Source organism: Sebastes umbrosus, chromosome 10 (genome assembly GCF_015220745.1).
Source record: "Sebastes umbrosus isolate fSebUmb1 chromosome 10, fSebUmb1.pri, whole genome shotgun sequence".
Taxonomy (NCBI): Eukaryota; Metazoa; Chordata; class Actinopteri; order Perciformes; family Sebastidae; genus Sebastes; species Sebastes umbrosus.
In genome coordinates this window covers 11474057-11496662 of record NC_051278.1, presented here as the reverse complement: position 1 = coordinate 11496662, position 22606 = coordinate 11474057, and the positions used below count along the sequence as shown (strand labels likewise).

At 39.7% G+C, this 22606-nt stretch overlaps 1 protein-coding gene across 1 annotated transcript in view; it reads left to right on the top strand.

The window, feature by feature from the left end:
* The first annotated feature begins 2734 nt into the window (after positions 1–2734).
* The window catches only part of hs3st1l1 (heparan sulfate (glucosamine) 3-O-sulfotransferase 1-like1), a 36341-nt gene continuing 16469 nt past the window's right edge, over positions 2735–22606 (top strand). The window contains exons 1-2 of the mRNA XM_037783309.1: positions 2735–2903; positions 4756–4956. The gene's annotated coding sequence lies outside the window, so the exon portion shown is untranslated. The remainder of the gene's footprint in view (positions 2904–4755; positions 4957–22606) is intronic.

The window sequence follows — 22606 nt, the reverse complement described above, 5'->3', positions numbered from 1 at the left end:
GATGCAACTCTCCAGGGAATTATGAAATTTACGCTCCGCTTCATCTGCTCAATGAAAATTTCATCAGCGGGAGTCTTTCCCGGGCCAGGAAGGGACACGTCTGAACAGCACCGGTGCAGCTCTCTGGTTGCACGTTGTGTTGTTGTGGAAGCAGATTACACAACAAACACAGGCAAATTACATAAAAAGGGTTTGTTGTATTGGAGCTACTGGAATAAAAAGGTCAGTGTCACAAATAATCCCTCTGCAAATGATCCAAAAAAGAACAAGCAGGGTAAAATACCAGAGAAATGAATATGAAAGATATAAAAAAGTCCCTTTTCAATAAATAACAGCTTGCACTGCAGATTTCCCCACTGAAAAGTTAACAGTATTAAGGACATGATTTTGAAATATTGCCTTTATCTATTGAAATATCACTGAGTCAGCGTGAAAAGTTCATCTTGAGCTCCAGACCTCGTGACTCAAGGTGTCTTGCCGGCTGTAGGTTATCACTGCTGCTCGGAGAACAGGCGCCTGATAAATTATCAAATACATCTGCACGCTGCAAAGAACAGCCTGCAAACCGCTCCATCTCTTACACCCCAGTAGTCCTCAAAGTAGGGTCAGAAACCCTTTGAGGTCCCACATTTCCCAACATTTTTTATCTAGCGCAGCATTATATTTTATTAGGAAGGGCAGAATTTTAGTTACTACTCCCCAAACTGTTACCCCTATCACTCGGAAGGGCTCTTTTGTGTTTAATTAAAGCTAAAACTGACTTTTCTTTAGGATTCCCACGTCAGCTTTCACTGGTGCTGACCCATTTCTGAGCATTGATATCTACATGCAGCTGCCATCTCCTTGTCGTACAAACACCATACATTTTTAAGCAATCAAATAGGATCTCTGTCTTTCCCCCCTCTCTCTAAAAGTGAACTGGGCTGTTGAAATATAAATGCGCCCTTCGCTTGCCCTCTCCTTGGCTCTCATTTTAGCCATCCGGCTACAACATCTTGGATTCTGAGACCGTCTCCTATAGGAAGTAGTGAGCGTACTCAATGGGGATGTTAGACACACACTCACATGCTTCCATTATGGATGGGGATTTTGGATTCACATGTCGCTCCCAGGCATATCTGACCCTTTCTTCGTAAAGAGAGCTTTGTCTTTTTCAGACATTATGTCCCACCTGTGAGGTGATCAGTCTGTTTTTAGACGTACAGACTCGAGCACATGTTAACAGAGAAAGAGAAAAATCACTTAAAGTTTGGTAGTATGTTAATGAGTATGGATTAAACAGAGACAGGCTGCTTTTAAAACCAAGCTGGAGTTAAAAGTTTCTCTTTCGTTGGGTGCAGAAAGAAATCAATAATTTCTGAGACAAGCATAACATGTGGAGATATCTGTAACGGGCAAAGAATACCGCCATAGCATTGGTATTGGAACACAGTGTGCATATATAGAGGGACATCTCCACTTCCTCTCGCTGCACAAAAGTGAAGCCAAAGTATATATAATTTTAGTTTGACCCATAATGCCCCATCTGCTAACATGGAGGGGGCAGGATTCATGACCTTTACTGCAGTCATCTACCAGGGGGCAATCAAAATGATTTGGCTTCATTTTTCGTGGGCGGTGTATGCAAATTGCTAAATTCTCGTGAGATGGTTAACGTTAGGTATTGACCTTGAATGGTTAAGATTAGGACAGGTCGTCGGGCAGCGAGTCTTGCATGATTTTCTGCACGTTTTGAGGGGGAGACAGGGTCCTTTAGGGAGCAGTCATAGCTACTTTCTATGGCAGTCATTCCCAAAGACTGGGTCGAGGTGGGTTAAAGGACATTTTAATAAGTTCTCCAAATAAATTTGCAGAATTTCTTCCAGCCTTTTATTCAACATTTATATCTGCAGTACACCTTTGGAGCTTAAATGTTCATATTGTTCTGATAATTGTAGCCTACTTATAACATTGAATCTAATATGAAAAGGCTAGCGTACATTCAGTTTGTTTTACTGATGAGAGGAAAAACACGAGAGCCTGTTAACTCTGCCCAAATGTATTTATTTGATCTCATTTATAGAGTATTTAATATATGTTTTCAATAACACATGCATAAAATTAAGTTGTGATTTATCAAAGATATATCTCTTTAAAATGTCTGGTTTACCTGTTCAAGATAAGATAAGGTGATGCGGCAACAGCAGTAAAAATTGTCAGGAACATACGCACAAATTCGCTCTTCTCATAATTTATAGAAATTCCATACTAACATGCTAGCCTTTTTAGTACACTAACTAAAACAATGAGATTTTTTAGTAAAGCTACACTTCTGCCATTTTGGACTGAAAGGGACTACCGGACGCCAGTAAAACGTCCACGTACAAGTGCTGTACAAAAATGTAAAACTAAATTAATTATATTCTATTGTCATATTTTACCAAAATGGCCTGTGTTGAACAATAAAATATTATAGATATAATAATAAGCGTTTCATTCCAAAATGGAGGAAGCAGCTGTTGTCAAAAAAACACCAGAGCTTCGTCTCTTTGCTTCTTTACTCTTTGGCTACCTGACACAGCCTATATTGGCCTTCCAAACTGGGAGCGCTTGCTGTACTTTCCGGGCTGTCCTGGTGTGAAAACTAAACAGAAAAAGGTGGGCACACTTTTATATTGTAGCCAGCAAGGTAAGCGAAACAAACATACCCAACAACACGATGTAGGAAGAAGACAAGATAGGTTTACATCCGTTTAAGTGCGGTGTTCGCAGTTAGCAATGGACTTCACATGACATTATTCACAACTTGGATTAATTTGATGGAAAACCCTTTTGATTATTTTAATCTTTGGACCCTTATGGACTAAAGGATTATAAAGAATCGAGGAATCAACACATATTTGGACTTTATGACTGCTTCAAAGGTAGGGAGTCACCACTTTTTGTTGCCCCATGGCAAACATGAAATTGATAAATAGTTCCATAAATTAAAACTGCATAGGCTGAATTGGCCGGTTTTGACTGGGGTATACATTGGTCTACTTTTGGGTAATTTTCTGCACAAATTATAACAGAAACATAAAACTATGATGTGAAGTCATTATAGGGACAAATAAAGTCATGAAAAAAAATATTCTATAAAAAATTATAGAAAAAAGCACCTGTGTGATATGACAAAAAGTAAACCTCTTGAGTCTGCAGAGACCCCATGTTGGTAGGATTAAGGATAATTTCCTATATGGCATCAGTGTTTGTTACATATGCTATAATATTTCTACAATAACTTATAGTGGATGGAGTGATACTTAGTGGTGGTGATGCTATGACCTTGGCATGCTCTGCTTCTCTGCAGACAGTTCACAGTGCGTCTGGAGCTGAAGTGGATGTCTGATTTCTCCATGGTGTTAATACAATATACAGTCATATAACACATTATAGATTAAATATCACCGTTTATGTCACATCCACTTGTTAGTCATTCATTAGACATTATGTATACAGTATATACAGCACATCCAGTTTTCTTTTTTTTTTTATACTTTATTTGTTCCCTTTTTTCAAGGCTGTTTTCATATATGCAATCCACTGTTTGTAATTACAACAGCTTATAAAACCAACTTTTAAGTAGATGAGCTTACAGACAAACCCATCAAGTACACTATAGAGAAAACAACCTCAACATTCAAAACCAAAACAAAACCAAGAAAAGAAATAACAATAATAATAATAATAATGACAAAAAGAAAGAGTAGAGTTAAAAAAAAAAAAAAAGCAGAAAAAAACACATAACAAAAAATAAAAAAAAATAAAATAAAAAAACAATAATAGTACAAAAATACGAGAGTAATAATAAATGAAATCAACAAATAAGTTAATATAGCTTAAAGGTCCCATATTATAAAAAAGTGAAATTTTCATGTTTTTTTATTATAAAGCAGGCTTAAGTCCTGTATAAATACTGTGAAAGTATCTAAACGCTCAATCCAGGGAGAAATACAAACAGCCCGTATTCAGAAACTCTGCATTTGAAACAAGCTGTCAGGATTTCTGCCCATTCGTGATGTCACGAATATACAATATTTACACCATTGACACAATTTTAAACGTAAACATTCTAAATGTGTCCCAGGTTTATTCCTGGTTGCAGTGTATGTGAATGTCATCAGCTGACAGGAAGTACACATGGACCCAAGCTGTTGCAATTCCATCAAAATGTGCTAAAACGGAGCGTTTCAGACAGAGGGTAAATACAGGCATATTCAGACTGACAGTATGAGGAAAATAAAGTTTTTTTTAAAACATTACAGCATGTAAACATGTTCTAATAGAAACACAAAATACAAGTATGAACCTGAAAATTTGCATAATATTGGACTTTAAGAGGCTTAAATAATGGCTAAATCACCTGCAGGCTGCACACATGGCACAACACTAATACACCAACATAATGTACCCATGCAGGTATATAAGTGACAGTAAGTGATGAAAGCACATGATTAGATCTGGATTATTGTGTTAAAGTGTGAACCTTAGCTCTGCTGAGGAGGCTGTGGAGAGGGAGAGAGGAAGAGGAGCACCTTGGTCCTGATCATCTGACGGCAGACGAGCTCCTCCCACCTCCTCCTCCTCCTCCTCTCCTCTCCTCTCCTCTCCTGTCTGCTACGCAAAGCAGCGGCTTGGACACAACTCTACACAGCACAGCTCAGACACAGGCTCGTCTGCGTGAGCCGGAGACGGAGTCGAGTTATTATCCTCATGGTGTCTGCTGCTTTTCAGATGACTCAGTGATGAGAGTGGCCGAGAGGAGAGACGGACGCTTCTTTTCTTCTTCTATGTGGAGCGGCAGTGCGCAAAAGTGCGCTCCGTGGTTCAGCATCTTCTTCATCATCACCATCCTCCTCATCTTCCTCCGCTCCTCCTGAGAGATCAACCCTCAACCCAAAACCAGAGAGATCCTCCCAGAATCCCCCGTGCGAGGTAACCACATTTCCCTTTTCTCCACATTACTTTCTGTGTGAAATCCACCGACACACACTGCTTTAATGCAACACTTGAATCTCCTGCGTCTGACAAAAAGGATGTTTTATGCTTTTTTTTTTATTAATTTATCAATTATTAAGCTAGAATAAATCCAGTATCGCCTTGCTGCAAGCTGAGTCTCTGTGCATTTTTAAAAACATGATCATTCATTCATGTAAAATGAGTCTCCCTGCAGATCACATTTAAATCCTGTATAATAGAGTATTGATCTAACTAATTAAAATGCTACATCCAAATAAATGAGCGGTATAAGCTCCCCAAGAGAGCCATCATCATTAGATCCTGTGTGGGTTATATGCCATGTAAAAATCAACTTCACATTTTTTTAATGCATTAAAAGTTTTGAGCTGAAATGTGTTAAGTTAAGTGTAAATTAGATTTAAGCTCAAACAAGACACAAGTTCTGCTTTTAGTGCTTCATAACTGAAAGGTGTCATACTATATCTTGATTAATTAAGCTCAAGTCAAAGGGCAGACAAATGCAACTAATTGCCACCTTCCTTGTTCCTGCATGGTGAAATGTAACGCCTGGATTGTAGCATCACATCTCCTGTGTCTGCTATCCGACCTGCCTGCTGAAATTCCAGCAGCCGTGTACCAACGTCACAGGATGCAAATTGGCACAGGCTGTGCAATTCACCTTTAATTATGAGCATGTGGGTGTTGGCTTATGTGAGCTGCCTGCTGCTTCTAGCTGCAGCATTTCTCAAAGGCATAAAACAAATATATGAAAAATAGACATTTGTTTCTCCTCAATGTTTGTAATGTCATCAAATGCCTCCAGAAGCTGATAGAAATCTAAATGTCCTCCCCTCAATACTCAGCATTAAACTGACTCCAGAACACACTGGATTTCAACCAGCAACTGTGTGTTTGAACATCCAACATTAGGGATGCACAGATCCAACTTTTTTCGGTCTCGATACCGACAGTGATACCGAGAACCGATCCGATACAAGTGTATAATTAATAAGCTGTGTGCCTCTCTTTGTGGAAGTGACTGGGATCAGTCTTTTATGTGCAAGACAACATCAGGCTCGTCTTAAACATTGCTTTCTTAACTTTGTAAAACAAAATGTAACAAATAAATACATTATTAATAATAATAATAAAATAAATAATTAATAATAAATCAATAAATAATAAATTAAATAATACATTTAATGCAAAATACTTAAACAGGAATAAAAATTCCAGTTTATAATGTATATGGTAAATAAATGGTCACCGATATCCAATCCAGCTATTTGAGTCAGTATCGGCCAAATATCCGATCTGGTGCATTCCTATCCAACATGTAGCTGCAGGTTGAAGAGTTAATACAAATAGAGAGAAATAATGATAATCATACTGTGCGGCAGGTGTGTGCACATTATTTTTTTGCGATTGGCATTTTATTGAATTTAAGAGACATAGAAATACACACACACAGACATACAACAAGAAGTAAACAACAATATATACATAACTTAAAATAGAGGCATTAATCAGTAAAAAGAAACATTAAAATAAAAGTAGAAAAGAAGCTGTGTTGTAGTGGGGATCCCAAGTGAGCAATTGCATGGATGTGTGTGTGTGCGTATCTGGAAGGGAGCTAAGCCATGCGTTTGTCTTTAAGAGCCATTAGAAATCTTTCCCATTTCAAGTGATACCTTTCTATCCTGCCCAGCAGAGAGAAGGATACCCGTTTATATGCCGCCACCTTGGCAGTCTGTGATTGATGGTGCATGAGCAGACTTCCATTGCTGGACGAGGAGTCTCCTAGCCAACATAATAGCAGTCTGGAGCCAATCAGTTTAGATACGCATTAGGATTTTGACGTGTGTGTGTGTGTTTTAGGGTTCTTCCTAAACCCCCTTAAACCCTAGTTGCCCCCACCCTCCCCCCACATCTGACTGAAGATTTCGCCCTTGGGTGTTTGACTGGAATAAGTTCTCTGATGAAATTCAAATGAAACACGCCGTTTCTCAGCAGCAGCGTCAAAAGTGGGCTTTAATTGGTTGGTATTTAAAATAGGATCCATTCTTTTACAGTCTTATAGCAGCACTTAGCAACCATGCTGCTGAAAGTGAAGGTGAGGGTGTTATAATTACTATATAGGTGCAGATTTCTCATTACACTTAGATGTGCTGCGTGAATGTTAAAGAGTAACACACAAGAAAATGTAAGAAAATATATAAAACAAATGGAAATATTGCGATATTGTTTTTTGATTGTGTATTGATTCTCAGAAACACTATCGTTTTTTAATTAATAGTAGGGCTGTTAATCGATTAGAATATTTAATCACAATTAATTGCATGATTGTCCATAGTTAATCGCGATTAATCGCAAATTAATCACACATTTATCTGTTTAAAATGTACCTTAAAGGGAGATTTGTCAAGTATTTAATACTCTTATCAACATGGGAATAGAAAAATATGCTTGCTTTATGCAAATCTATGTATATTTCTATTACTGGAAATCAATTAACAACACAAAACAATGACAAATATTGTCCAGAAACCCTCACAGGTACTGCAATTAGCATAACAAATATGCTCAAATCATAACATGGCAAACTGCAGCCCAACAGGCAACAACAGCTGTCAGTGTGTCAGTGTGCTGACTTGACTATGACTTACCCATAGAACCCATTTACATTCACTGATCTTGAGGTCAGAGGTCAAGGGACCCCTTTGAAAATGGTCATGACAGTTTTTCTTCGCCAAAATTTAGCATAAGTTTGGAGCGTTATTTAACCTCCTTCTCGACAAGCTAGTATGACATGGTTAGTACCAATGGATTATTTAGGTTTTCTAGTTTCATATGATACCAGTATCATAGCTTGAGCCCGCTACAACCTAAAAATTGCAAGTTGCGTTAATGTGTTAACGAAATTAGTGGCGTTAACACGGATTTGCGTTAATTTGACAGCCCTATCTAAGTGCTATGATGTTGGATGTTACAGGGACTGTGATAAATGCAAATTCAAAAATAAAGATCTGTGCTAAACAAAAATGTTAGCACAAATCTTAGTCAAAGGGTGGATGTGTTAAAACGCTCAACTATAATAAATGGAACACAACGACTGCCATAGAAATGATAACTGAAAGGCAAGTCCTGTAGTGAGAAATTAAATTGGTGAGAAAAGTGGGATACAGACTGACAATAAAGGGCAAAAGGTCACCCTCGTTATTTTCATACCCGACTAATCACCGTGAATGGGGCGACTTTTTTATTTGTGTCTAAACTGGGACAGATATTTTGTTTGCGTTCTCTTGTCCTGGAACAAAACTGTGTGAGTAATGGTGAAGTTAGATAAAAGGCAGCGAGCTGGATGGTCTGCGGGATTCTTCTGAAAGTGTTTATGAGTCTGCTGTAAAGGCGATGGTGGTCCAGGGAGGCGTTATGATTTCTAAATCCCCAAAGAAAAGTCAAGGCATCTCAGTGATTTATGACTGGGCAAATATACAGGGTCAGTGGATGTTACACCATAATGTCAGGAGAGTTTCATGTGGGAAGGATAGAAAGAGGAGGAGGAGGAGGGGATAAACTGAATCTTGTGTACAATTTCCTGTTATTATGTTTTGTTGATGGAGTTCATCCAGTTGGCTCCACTTGAGCAACGAGGGGGGTGGAAGAGAAGAACAATAAAAGTTTTCCTAATCGAGAGCAATAGCAAATAACAAGAAATTTAATGAGGTTATGTCGGTTGAATTAAAGGATGAAATCTGTTAGCTGAGGCATACAGGGGGATCTGATTTAATTTATTTGAATTTACTTTTTCTCTTTTAGTGGTTGGTGGGTTGCTTGATTCTCCCTTAGGAGATAAAAGATCTCTCATGAAAGGGAGCTTTCTGCTGTAAAATCTGCTCGAAGAAATCTGAAGGCCTTCATTTCTGTATTAAAGTTCAACTGTAACTAAAGACTCACCGGACATTGTACACCTGTTCAGCTGCTCATGAACTCAAATACCTATCAAACTCAATGACTTTAGGTATGTAGACATGGTCAAAGCGGTCTGCTGGAGTTCAAACCAAGCATCAGAAAGCTGATTAAAGTGACTTTGAACGTGGCATGGTTGTTGGTGCCAGACAGACTAGTTTGAGTGTTTCAGAGCCTGCTGATCTACAGGGAGTTCATACAGAAGATGGTCCGAAAAAGAGAATATATCCATGAAGAGTCAGTTCTTTAGGATAAAATGCCTTGTTGATGGCAGAGGTCAGAGGAGAATGACCAGACTGGTTCGAGCTGATAGAAAGGCAACAGACGGTGATAGCGCCCTCTACATTTGTGTTCTCCAGGGGTCATGGATTTTTGTTTCCAGCTGACATTGTCGGTGCTGTAATTTGATTGGTGCAATATCTGTGTGGGCGGGCACTAAAAATAGTGTGTAATATTGCTGTAATTCCACCAGACCCAAAGGCCCGTTGGTGCTTCGTAGTACCTGTGATCCGTAGTTTCACCGGTACTCCACGCATTAACACAGTCGTGTCATAGAAAAAGTTGCAGTCACTGAAAAACGGCTAATGCTGGCTAGCCTAATTCCTTTGCGTAAGGTGAGACAAACACAGCATTGAGTGTTGGGAGGGTGTTGAAATAACATGAGCGAAGAGTAATGTCTAGCAGCAAGCTAGCCTGACTAGTTTCTACTTTTCGGAGTGGAAGCTAGTCAGCTGATCTCGCTAGCTTTCACTTTGGGAGTAGAATACAAACTTAACAACACGATGAGTCTTCCCAAATGTTGAATGTTGAATACAGACATCTTAAATCACTAATGATACATAACCAATGATATTTGCACTCTTTATGTTTGCGCATCGCGTAGCAACGCTGCTTCTTCAAAATCCAGCCCCCCCAATAAAAAGGTTTTATCTTCTTTCGAAACAAAAAAAGGTAGGCTTAATTGTGCACAATAGCTGCAGTATCATTTTAGTTTATATTTATCGCAAAAAAACTATTAATTTACACTTTCATTTTCTTCCGTCTAGATTTTTATAATTCTCTCTATACGTGCCTGAGTCAAACTGCTTTAAATCGCTTACAGTTGGTTCAAAATGAAGCTGCCAGGTTGATAACTAGAACTAGACGTTGGTCTCACATTAACCCTGTTCTGGCATCCTTCCATTGGCTTCCTGTGAAATTCAGAATAAACTATAAGATCTCGTTAATTACATGCAAAGCACTGCATGACCTCGCCCCCAGTTACATTTCTGACCTCCTTGTTCCTTACTCGACCTCTCGACCACTCAGATCCTAAAATCTTGGCCTTGTATACATCCCCTGCTCCAACTGCAAAACAAAAGGTGATTGGGCCTTTCCTGTCTTAGCCCCAACCCTCTGGAGTCACCTCCCTCAATCTATCAGAGCTGCTGAATTGCTTTAAACGGTTGGCAAACCTTTTCTTTATAGATCTCATCCACATATAAGTTGTTCGTTTTAGTTTGGTCTGTCTCTTGGTTCAATGTTTTATTTGTGTGTTTTTAAAAGTGCTATACAACTAAAGTTTTACTAACTTATTTCCTGACACGAAAAGTGAGGAGATTTCAACTTTCAGTTCAACTTTAATAAATGCTGCCTATGGGACACTGTGAAAGGAGTGGCTTCCTCTTGTTCCCATAGCAACTGGGTTCACCAGGACCATGTATCATTATTTCCTGGGCACCTTGTTAAATAAAAGTCGTCAGCTGTCGTGCACTTGATGATTGACTTTGATCCGAGCTAATGATCGCTCTGTTCGTCTCGGAGCACCGGGACGTACTCATTATGCTCTCGGCCTGAGCAGAATATGTGCACGAGTTCAAAACTGAGGATTCGCACGCCTTGATTTTTGGATATTTACACCGCTGTGATTAGGTTACCCGAGTACAATCACTCATCCAGCATTATGATGGTAATGTCATACTGATGTTTGTGTGTGCCTGTAGAGCTGGCTGGATCTCCCGTCTGCCTCCCCTGTGGACTGATTACTGATCAGACTAGCATTTCATATCAGCCTTGTGGGGGGAAATTGGAGGATTAGCAACAACTTCATGCTTATTCCCCCTACGTATCTTCCGGGCCTCCAAATCCTGTTGAAGCCATTGTTATTTTAAGTAGCTTGGCAGTCGAGCATGGAAGCAAGCTCTAATGCGCCCAAGTCTTCGGCGATGTGGAGTGGCAGAAAGCAAGCATTTTGGAGCAACCTCCCGTGCTATTCATGCTTTTTTATGATGTGAAAGTGAGCGACTGAGAGAGGGGGCCATGAAGCTGCCGGCTGCCAGGACCTCTTCACTCCCATCCTCGGTTCATACATAATAGATAAGTCACTGTAACTTACAGTACAGGGGCATAACTAGGCTAATGCCCAGATTTGCATATTTGTGCCGAATTCCATAATTCATGAGCGTGCAGCAGGCAGCGATCCATGGAGCAAAGAGCCACCTTGGTCCATATGCTGTACGCCACATCTCAGGGGCTGATCCCCTACTTGTGCACCCAACAGCGTTATATTAAAAAGCAGCATCGTGGCTGTCAATGGCGGGCACTTGGGAGCTGCGTCTTCATCATCAAAAGCCTCTGAACCCAGCCTTATTAAAAGGCAGTCAGAATCCGAAGACAGAATCACACAACGGGCTTTTCCCTTTGCTTAATTTACTGCCGTTCGGAAATAATGGGGCCGTGGGTGAAAGAGGAGGGCGCCGAGACATTCTCGTGAACACATTTCACGGGCCACTCTTTCATCAAGAGGTTCAAGAAAGCCTGACGCAGCCATCATCCACCGCCAAGTGTTACGGAGTAGATTCATCATTCAGCTTGATGACGGAGCCGAGTTATTTATTCATTACCTTTGTTCTCCGCTCGCCTCACATGAGCAGGCACCTGTCAGCCACATCCCTCATTATTTTAGTGTCATACATCCATATGTTTTTGAGATCACACCCACGTCTTGTCATGTTTGTCAGATTAATGGTATCTGTCGCTTCGGAGGGATCGCGACCCCGTCATGTGGAGTGAGATTTGTTTTGATTCAGATTCCTCTGCTCCGCCATATGTATCAATTTATTTTGTGTGGGTGTAAGCGCTTTTTTTTTTTTTTTGGTGAGTAACAGATAGTGAGATTTCCACTGGTTTCTGTTTGTGAAATATTGAAATATGTTCCTCATCTGTCTGATGGCCTGAGAGCTGAATATTTTAGCAACATTTTAATGAAATGATTTCACTGGAACAAGGCATTCGCGTGGAGGAGCAGCTTTATGAATGTTGCATATTGAAAGGACTCAGATCAACTGCTGCATCCTCATTAAAAAAAGATCAAGTGTTTGTCAGTCATTTTGGAAAAAGAACTACAGGTAGGGCGATGTTAAATTCAGCTTTACGCTACCAGGCAAGCTGAATCCATTTGTCTCCTTTGTCTGCTTTCCCTTTTTCTTTACACATCACTGGTAGTAATTCTAAAGGAACAAATGAATACTCATGAGAACAAAATGTCAAGCGTTGGTTGGTCCTCGTGGCTCGCGCTCTTGCCACCACCAGAAGCTGCGTTTGACATTTGTTTCCAAAAGGCGAAGATCTGGGTTTGTCTAAATATGAAATGTGATCTTTAGAGACATTTATTGTGGGAAGGTCACACACCTAACATCAGCAGCGCAGATAATCTCTGCTTTTTATGAGTTAAGCACAGAGGAGATGAAAATAATGACCTTACAGTGTCCTTCAGATCACAATCTGTAGCCCTGGTTCAGCTTTCAACACAAATATGTTGAAGTAGAAAACTGACTACCAAGAGGTCTTTTTACAAATAGATATAGTGTTAACAGTAAGTAAGCATTTAACAGGGACTCACTCAAGTGCTAGGCCCAGAGTAGTCTCCAGAGATAGCTATCTGACCAGTGTTAATGATGTCTCAGTCATGCTGGCTGTCGGAGGGTTTAGCAGCCGTCTCTTGAGGCTGTGCAGCGAGCTGTCCGCGGTGCTGAATGAGACTGTTCATCTTGGTTTCTGGGAGGGAGAACGCCCAGGCGAGCTCCTCTCCTTTTTCTCATCTCAGGGGAATACCACTTATCTGAAACTTGAAACTGAACTTTGAAATATGCTATTCCTCTGTTTTAGATTTTCTTCCTTTTTTTTTGGCTTAAAGGTTCGGAGCTGACACAAAGCATTGTTACTGAGCTATGTGTATGTTAAAAGTAGTAGTGGTCGTAGTCGGCATTAAAACAGCACTCACAAGCAAGGATGTAATGCCATAGAATGATTGTGTGTTTAGAAAATAGAATATAATGGAGACCATCTTGCAATGGGATTACACCAGCCACGATGCCAAATTGGGCCAGGGGCGTAAAGTAGGGGGGCCAAATGGCCACTTCCTCACTCCCTACCCCCCTACTTTTGATGCCCTTAAGGGCTTTGCACACTTAATCTGTATTTTTCGTAAGCGTTTTATTAATCTGTCATCCAACAAAAAATGTTACGCACCGAAACCTTTTATCTAAATTCCAATATCACCGATTTTTAATAACTGATAAATGTTTTTATTTGTATACCATATAGTCTCCACTGCGGAAGTGTTTGTGACAGTGTGTAGTATTATTATCTGGGGATATAAAGATATAATCAGCTTGGATCTGTTAATGAAACCATAATTTGAAGCTCCTTCAGATATCGGAGACATTCAGATTCCTTTAGATTCCTCCATGTTCAGATTTGTATATTCCAGTCGATAGTATATTTGTTTACTCTAATCTTGTAATTATAACATTTGTTTTACAGTATGTGTGTGCAGCAGATGTTCAGCATGTTTAGCATTGAGCGTTTATTGTTTGACCAGTTAATAATTATGAGCAGCGATAATTTGGGTGTAAGAGGATAATGATGACTATTTCATATTTGCTTTTAGTTTTTTTTTTTTATCATCTATGCAAACAAGCCCAGAAAGCCACATTATCTCCTAATTGGGATTTAAGCTAATGACAGTAAATAAATACACAGCACAGATTTGTATTTAAAAAGCTAAAAGGTTTTTCCTCTCGGTTGTTACCAGTATGTTGAAGTAAAAGAGGATGATTCATTTGCATTTTGTTCAAATGTGTGCTCCAGTATTAATGTACTAGCGTTCGTTTTAGTGTCAAGTAAATATTTCAGGCATACATGCAAAACACATGATCAATTCATGTGTGTATGCATATTCCATTATTGGAAATACTTCATCTACTGGGGCTCATATTTGAGTATCACATAGGGAGTAGTAGTTTTTACATTCTATCTCCTCTATTTCATATTTGATAAGATCGTTTTGTTGGTTCAAAGAGTGAGTGTGTGATAAAAACGGTCCCAGTTAACAGGATGACTCGGGCAGAGCTCGGCCCAATAAAATTGGGACAGATTTTGCCCCTCACCTTCAAAATGACTTTTCATCTCTCGGCTTCCTCATTACATCACATCCCCTTAATAAACTGCAGTAGGATTACAAGGTGTTGGCCGGAGCACAGTGGGGATTAGGGATGGCATTTGATGTCAGCTTCCCGAGGTTTCAAGGAATAATCCTCATTTCATCACTATATGTAAAAGTACAGAGAAGGTGGTTTTGGCCGTTGTCCGCCATAGCAGTGAAAGTGAGCTCCAGTTTTCAGGGTTGTAACTTTGAAGTAGGGCTGGGCAATGTATTGATTTTACATTGATATTGTGACATGAGACTAGATATCGTCTTAGATTTTGGATATCGTGATATGGTATAAGTGCTGTTGTTTCCTGGTTTTAAAGGCTGCATTACAATAAAGTGCTGTAATTTTCTGAACTTACCGGACTGTTTTAACTTCTATTATTTGCCTTTCATACTTAGTAATAATATCCACATTACTGATGATTATTTATCAAAAATCTCATTGTGTAAATATTTTGTGATAGCACAAATGGTGAACCCTACAATATCGTCATAATATCGATATCGAGGTATTTGGCCAAAAATATTGTGATATTTGATTTTCTTACGGCCCTACTTTGAAGGGACGCTGACGAGAGTAAAAGGTTATATGTACGTAAAAGCTCACATTCTTATATGAAATATATTTAGAGCTGAAATGATTAGTTGTTTTATCAATTGATTTAGGGCTGCAACTTACTATCATTTTCATTTTCGAATAATGTGTCAATTAAATTCTTGATTAATCGATTGTTTTTTTGGTCTATAAAATGTCAGAAAATGGTGAAAAATGTTGATCAGTGTTTCCCAAAGCTCAAGATGACGTCCTCAAACATTCAGTTTACTGTCATAGAGAAGTAAAGAAACCAGAAAATATTCACATTTAAGAAGCTGCAATCAGAAAATTGTTTTTTTTCCCTTAAAAAACGACTCAAACCAATTAATCACTTATCAAAATAGTTGCAGATAAATTTAATAGTTGACAACTAATCGATTAATCGTTGATGGGCAGAAAATGAATCGGCAACAATTTTAATAGTTTATTATTTGTCACTTTCAGGCAGGAATCTTTGCTTGAGTCTTATATAGTAATAAATGTAATATTATTGGGTTTTAGGTAATTATGATGGGCATTTCTCACTACTTTCTGACATTTTATGGAATGAATAATAAATCAAATCAAATCAAATATAGATATTTTTGAGCACTTTAAACCACCATAAAAAGCTTCCACTGACTTCAAATTTAAGTGCAATATTATTTTCTATATCAACATATCCTCATACAACGGTTCGTATGATTTCTTACAAAAAGTTATTCCTAATTTTTCGTGCGTTTTCCTACGAATATCCAGCAACACCTGACGCACATGTCAATTTTCTGCTCCAGTCTTTTCAAAATAAACTTCAGTCTTCACAGGAAACAATTCGATTAGGTTTTGGCAACAAAACTACTTAGTTAGGTTTAAGACAATGTCGTGGTTTGGGTTAAAATAACTTAAGTACGGAAGTTACATGTTAACTAAATCAACGTTTACTTCTAGTTTCACACGGGGTATGAACACCGGTCTCCTGGGCAAAAGTCTGGTGTTTTTTGACCGATCCATCCACCTTGACCTCATCCCTACATGGCGTTTGTCGCTCTTTATACTTCCTAGTTCACTTTTAAGTGGATTACATACATACAAATTGATTTCGTGGGATATATACAAATTACAGTGCATTACTTTTTGTAGGTATAGCTACAAACAGTGTATGAGAACAGCCTGACTATATACTATATAGATCCACCAGTCCCAGTTCCTGAGGTTCAGTGTGCAGCAGATGATATAAGTTGGGGATGTATTGCTGTGTTTGTGTCAAATGCAAGAAATCAGTTGTTATTCGCTCTCTAAGCCGCTGGTATTCTGTAAGCTGTGTTTGATTTTTTTCCCCCCTCAAATAGGTGAAGTCACTAGAGAGGTACTTTGAATCGTATTCTGCTCAGAGAAGTTTGTGCAGCCGTATGTGTATATTGGTGATTTCCAGAGCAACAGATGCAGTTGCATCCGCCTGTGATTTAATGCAAGGAGCGTCCCACATGGGAAAACTCATTGCCCAGCAAATTAAACTATTACCTCCCCAGTTGGAGTTAAATACGGAGAAATTACTCATTTAATGTCTGATTACTCCCTAATACAGCCATCTAAACAATGACAACCACTCATTCCCACAAGTAAATGCTGCTTCTTTGCAAGATAAGGGCGGCACTAGCTTGTCAGGGTCACAGTGAAGTTTTATGAAAAGATGCACGCTAACAACGCTAAAGAATTCATCTGTTCGGATTCATTATGAGATGGCTCTCTAGTCTGCAGATTCGTCTTCATTATCCAGCCAAGCACCAGGCAGATAACGCCGCCTCATTTGCTTTCCGAGCCTCAATTTTCCCCCGAACGATAATGCGGCTTCTCTTTTGTGTTGCTGTGGTAAAGACAAGCAAGCCATTTTCAATATGCACGCAGGATTACAAAGGTTAATCATCAATTTAAAGCTAATCTTTGTTAAATACCAATAGAAGCGTGGCGTGTGCTCGAGACCGATATAATCAGGCAAACCCCAAAACAATCCTCTATCTAAATGAAGTGAGAGATGGTTAATCTAGGCTTTACAGCAGGGGTTGATTAGCAAGGAAGGGAAGGATGGCATCTCACTTCTCCACTGATGTCCTATTGTTCTACTGTTTGCTAAATTTAGTTGTTGAATCTTTTGCACTTACCTCAGAAACTTGACATGCTTTTAAGTAGAATTAGGTTGAGAGGGTCACCCACATTTTCTCGCCAAGTTAAAGTGTGCTCAGTCCCAAGTTACCTGCTTTTGCTATGAGGAGCCTGCTGGAGAAAACTCATATACATCTACCCTTACATCATTGTTGCTATGGAATTGAGATAATTATGGAGTTTTAAAATAATGAAATCAAGGACGATATCCCTCTTCCCCCCCGTCTGGGAAAATGAGTAATTAATTTTTGCCTTTTTTCTCAGTTAATATGCAGGCGACTGGGAACACAGGATCCTAGTCATTATCTGGTCTGGTCTGGTGAAACATGTCTGCCAAGTTGGCTGATTAACATTTGAGCTTCCATCCTACCCAACACGTTCTCATCCCCCAACTCGCCACATACTGACGCTTTGTCAGACACCTCGACGTCACTTTTCGTTCGCAGTAAACACATGCTTTATGTTGTGAATTTATGTTTTAGTGTCAAAATGCTATTTTCCCAAGCCCTTTTAAAAAACGTTTTCCCACGTGACCTGACGTAGGTTTCTGCATGATGACGCTGCTGCATATACAGTATATATACAGCCTGATAGTCAGTGTATTAACGTTACATACAGTAGATTAGATGGCGGTTGGCCCGAAGCAGACAGTGAACCAGCACAGAAGCGAAGCAATGAACTGCTGTGGACGCCACATTAGTTTGGATCCAAAAGTCAAACATTAACAGAAACAAACTAAGCGATCGATGAACGGGTAGACCAGAAACTCCCCTGTTCCTCGAGGTACAATGACTGTTTTTGTGAAAGGGGTCTGGTCTTGAAGACCGTGATATAACGGTTTGAGTTCCCCGTTGGAAAGGACTGTCTGATGGCGAGGTAAAGCGGTGAAAATACTCTAAATATAGGGTAGACTTAAACTGATAGTAATTTTTTAGGTGGCTAAAATGTGATTTTCTCCCGTCAACAGCCGCTTTACCTCGCCGTCAGACAGCCTGTTCCGACAGTAACTGAAGACGTTATATTGCAGTCTTCAAGACCAGACTCAACTCCCAAAACAGTCATTTTACATCACAGAATGTGGGGGTATAAAAATGATTTATACAACCCCACTTAAAAAATCCGAACTAACCCTTTCAGTTATTTCCAAACTTAGCACAGCTAACGTTGACTCATCTAGTGCTTCACATTATTCATAACCTTATTGATCTGCTTACTTTGGAAACCTGCGTCACTGCTTTTAGCAACGGCTTAGTGGGTGTTTCCATTTGAAGAAATCTGAACAGAACACAGATGGACCCGCCTTTTAAACCATGTCACCACAGCACTTTCTCTAAGCGTTTAATATTGACACAGATGGGTTTACATTACAGTTAATGGAAAGCCCGGTACGTCTCATACCAGCACTAAAGGGTGCCTTGTGCGGTGGTATGGAACACCAACGGCTGTGACAAAGCGTTGGTATTTGGCGCCCTGGGAATGAGAACGGACTGTCCCACCGTGTTCATAATTGTCATGATACCAGAACAAAATGACAAAGTATAATATTCTTATAAAAGTATAGGAAATAATAGTAAAGTTCTATATTATTTGGACAAACTTGTTGACTACTGAAATAATCTCCGGACAAAACATTGCATTTCCTATTAACCTATAAACCATTCATGTCTCTTGGGCAGGAATTTACAATAATGGGAAATAGAATCAGCTCACCTTAATGGCTGAGGCAGTAATTCCATTGACAAGGTAGACTCCTTTAATAAGCCCCCGAGAAAATCAATAACCTGAACTAATTTCGAAAGGACTCCGGCTCGTCTAGACAAACACAGCATTCACACCTAAGCAAACAAGCCTCGCAAAGCCATTTGTGAAAGGCTCTTTTCATTGATATTGCAGTGAGAACAAACCAAAGCTGTTTTCTCATCTTTGCTACAAGACGTAGTAACAAAGGAGGGCAACAAGCAATCCTGCAGATGCCCTTTTGTTTCCTTTTATTCCCCCATTAGGGCCCTGATGCTGGGTCCACAAACTTCTCTAATTAAGAATTCGTCTTCAGCAAATTCACCCATAAAATGGCCTATGCTGCAGAACGTGGGGTGATAAAAGGAGTTATTGGGCCTGCGACCTCCTTTGCCTCTTATCTCCCATAAACACTTCAGTTGGTTTTACAGGGCCATGGAGGCGGCAGAACGAGCAATAAGCCAAAGGGGAATAGTGGGGGACTGATGACTTATTCATGAAGAACGGCGCAACATGAGGGCACTGATGAAATTGACAGTGAGAAGTCCTCATAATATAAGTTGTTATGTAGTTTTGATAAGACTCGTCTTGTGCTTGAAGTTGATTAATCTTTGGCCTGGGCTTCTTTTCAACATGCACTGTAGTGATGTTTTTAGGCATCAAATAGAGAGTGCTTGTGCTCTTCTTTTCTGAGATATAAAATAATACCGCATTAGCCTTCCCAGGGCTCTATCATTAGCTTGTGGGTTCACACCAGAAGAGACGAAGCGCTATGAAAGTCACCCTGCTGAAGTGACATGATGTTTTATTCCCTCTATCTTCTTAACCTGATTCTGTCACATCCCCAGAGCTGCACGGATATTGTCATAAAGTCGCAGACAGGTCTATTTAAATGAGCCTGAATTCTTCACCTAACAACTCGGTTTTCCCTTTCACGTGCATTAAATTCAGTTAAATCCAGGACTTTTTTTTTTTTTTCATCTCCGTTTGTGCGTGCTCCAGTGATTTAAACTGACGGTAAATCCCACCTGGCTTTGCAGGCTGAACACAAGGAGAGTACGGCAGGATCGCACTCAAACCGCTGCTTGTGTTATGTTTGCCAGAAAGAACAAGAGGAGAAAGTATAAAGTAGCAGAGAGTGCCAATTCTTGTGGTTATCCTTCCTTGAAAATGTGTAAACAGAGCCTCGCTGGTAGTGGCAGCTCGGCTTAAAAGCAGATGTAAAGCCCAGCTGGCACAAGAGTTTTCACTTCCTCTCAGGCAGAATGGAAATGTTGCACTGAGGTAAGGCCGACTTGCTGCCCGGTGCAGTGGTGTGGAGCGGCGCAAAGGCAAATGCTGTAAACAATGTAATGATAGAGCGTACGACAGCTGCGTGGAGCTATGATGGTTTACATCAGCCCCCCCATCTCTGCCCAGCCAGACCTCTGAAGCACTCCCTGCCAGAGAGGCAGGGACTCTGCACGGGGAAATGGAGCTGAAGATTGTTATTATAGATAAACACTTCCCTCACGATCTAGTTTGCCCTGCGAGTAAGAAATTACAAGGATGTTGCTCAAAGTTGGGCACAGAGGCAACTGATTACATTTGCCTCCGAGGTGCTAGTGTGCTCAGTCACAAACTGTGCTCAGCGTCTCGGCAAATGATGCTGAGCACAGTTTGTGTTCCGTTATGGTTATTTTGAGAATATATATGAAACACATAGTTTCTTAATTGATTTGTTTGACAGAAAATGAATTGGGAACAATTATGATAATCGGTTAATATAGTAGTTGTTTAATTTAGCAAAAGTGGCAGATATTTGTGAAGGTTTGACGTTTTTGTGTGACTCTTATTATTTTGATCTGTTGGTTGGACCAAACAAGATGTTTGAGGATGTCACCTTGGGCCCACAATTTTTGACATAAAATATTTGACAGATTAATTAATAAAGATAATAATCGTAGTTGCGCCAATGCGGAAGTGCCATAAACTTGCATTCTTTCTAACAGCCAGCAGGGGGCGACTCCTCTGGTTGCAAAAAAGAAGTCTGATCGTATAGAAGTCTATGAGGAAATGAGCCTACTTCTCACTTGATTTATTACCTCAGTAAACATTGTAAACATGAGTTTATGGTCTCCATCGCTAGTTTCAAGTCTTCTTCAATACAGCATGATGTTCTTTAGCTCGAGGCTTCAAAACAGCAGTCCACAAACCAATGGGTGACGTCACGGTGACTACGTCCACTTCTTATATACAGTCTATGGTTGCAGCCCTATATATTTGTTAAGTTATATTGCAAAAAGCTAGAATATTTTCCAATTTAAAAACAAAAGTTTGCCTGAATCGTGATATTTTTTCTAAATGTACTATGATTTATACTTACTGTCTTTTAAAGGATAGGTTTTCAATTTTTCAAGTCCGTCTAAAAGCAAAAAATTACAATTATCAGGTGCCCATATGAACTTTGAAACAGGTTTTACTTGCTGTAATAATTCCTCTTTGTTCGTACTGGACATTAAGAGATCCCTTCCTAATGCGCTTCCAGTGTAAGTGATGGGGGACAAAAGCCACATTACAGTCTTTAGTGTGAAATGTCCTCTGTGTGTTTCCCTCTTGAGCTGCAGTGGAAGAATAGCTTTGCTATAACAGGAGGAATGATTAGAATAAAACCCATTTCAGTATATATATTGGTTCATATTGTTTTTCAGACAGACTTTAATAATTGTGAACCTATCCTTAAAGAAATGTTGCCTGGTACAAAACACAATTCATTAAAAGAATGACTTAGCAAGTTTCAAACTTCTGCACCGATAGATGACCGAAGCCACCTCCGATCCCTCTGATCATGTTACAATCAATGACCGGCACGTGAGGCGACAACTTGAATTACTTATGCAGATGAGGCGGCTCGATACTGTGAAAGTTCCACTTCAAGGTCATTCGCTGTGGCTGAATGACACTCAAGAAATGTGTGTGTGCTGTCTGTGTCAGTTTTTCCATTTCTGATCTGCATATCTCACAGTTACGCTCGACTGATTTGTCATTTGCACGTACGGCACAAACAAAGGAAGCTAATCCTGTCCGTGCACTAATAAGTCGTGTACACTTGGGGTCAGTTGATATCTGCTCCCTGACTTTCTCCAACTAGATCTCACTTTTCTGATTGTCAGTAAACGCTGGCCCACACTAAAAGATTTTTCAAATCTTAACAGATGTTGAAAATGTGGGAGACCCCCGACATAACGACATGTTATGTTAAATTTAACAGTTTTGTTCCTATAGTTAGTGGAGAGCAACGATTTGGCCGAAACAGCACACCACACACTAACAGATTCATTCATGAACAACAAGAGTCCCAACTCAAAAATGGTAATCTCGCAAAATCTCTCACGATCAAACGTGACTTTAGTGTAAACAAACATGGCGGACGACGGGCAGGAAGAATTAGTGATGTTAGTTTTTGCATTACTGCAAAGCTGCAGCTGCCATGACGGCGGTTGTTGTCATTACACTTCAGTCAGCTTGGTTCCCAATTGGCTATCATTCTTTCCCACCTGACTGCGTCATTGCCTGTCCTCGAGGTTGCCCACACACAACAGGATATCCGATCCTATATTAAACATACTTATTTTACGGCTTTATTGATAACTTGATTCTGATTGGTCAATCACGGCGTTCTACGATCTGTTATTTCTTTATAGCAGACCGTTGCTATGTATAACAGACCGTTG